Genomic DNA, 1,050 nt, shown 5'->3' with positions numbered 1-1,050 from the left:
CTGTTTGGTTTTGGTTTGGAGGAAGAAGATCTCTTTTTGCCTTTTTTTTTTTTTTTTTGGAGGAAGAAAAAACTTGTTTTTGAGGAGGAAAATCCTCAGGTTTTTGTTTTGGAGGAGAAAAATCCACATTTTTTTGTTTTGGAGGAGGAAAATCCTTATGGTTTTCTTTTGGAGGGGGAAAACCCTTATTTTTTTTGTTTTGGAGGAGGAAAATCCTTATCTTTTTTATTCTGGAGAAGAAATATCCGTTTTTTTTGTTGTTTTGGAGGAGGCAAATCCTCACTTTTTTATTTTGGAGGAAGAAAATCCTTATTGATTTTGTTTCAGAGGAGGAATTCCTTTTTTTCATTTTGGAGGAGAAAAATCCTTATTTTTTTGCTTTGGAGGAGGACAATCCTTATTTTTTCTTCCCCAGGGCCTTTATTGGCTGGTTTTGCTGCTGAGCAGTGTGGGTACCAGCCCAAAATCCAGCTAAATTAGGGAATGAATCCCCCCCTCACGTTCCCAGTGTTTGGGCAGGAGCCCCATTCCCTGCTCCCCTCCAGAGGTGGCTCCACGAGCTCCTTCATCCCAGAATTCCCGTATTTTTTCCAGGCTGATGAGCCCATCGCGGATTACGCAGCGATGGACGACGTTATGCAAGGTCAGAGGGGAGGGGGAAGGTTGGGGGGGGCAAGAATTTGGGTGGGAAAGGTGGAAAAAGGGGATTGTGACACTTGCTTGTCATCTTTGGGATATTGATCCATCGGAACAACTTCTAACGCCTTCCTTTCCCTCCCATCCCAGTTTGTATGCCCGAAGAGGGATTTAAAGGTGAGTTTGGGTGATTCCCCCCCCTTTTTCCCAAATTCCACCCCCATCCCACCTCCCTCCTCATCTCCTGGTGATGTTTTATCCCCCCCAGGGACTGGTTTACTTGGCCACTGATGGTTTTCCAAGAGGAGCGACCCGAAGGGAAGAGGATTTGGGACGTGGTAGGGCATTAAAAGCATCCAAAAACAAAAGGTGGATACGGGACTTTGTGACTCTTCCAGAAGGCAGGAAAACCCC

At 45.1% G+C, this 1,050-nt stretch overlaps 1 long non-coding RNA gene across 1 annotated transcript; it reads left to right on the top strand.

Annotated features, from left to right (window-relative positions):
- Positions 1–436: 436 nt before the first annotated feature.
- LOC113980600 lies at positions 437–999 on the top strand. The gene is made up of 3 exons (XR_003538169.1): positions 437–643; positions 787–813; positions 905–999. It is a non-coding gene; the product is annotated as an uncharacterized LOC113980600 (long non-coding RNA).
- The last annotated feature ends 51 nt before the right edge of the window (positions 1,000–1,050 follow it).

This window comes from Neopelma chrysocephalum, unplaced genomic scaffold, assembly GCF_003984885.1.
Source record: "Neopelma chrysocephalum unplaced genomic scaffold, ASM398488v2 Primary Assembly neopelma1_94797, whole genome shotgun sequence".
Classification (NCBI taxonomy): Eukaryota; Metazoa; Chordata; class Aves; order Passeriformes; family Pipridae; genus Neopelma; species Neopelma chrysocephalum.
This window is presented reverse-complemented; position numbering and strand designations above follow the sequence as displayed.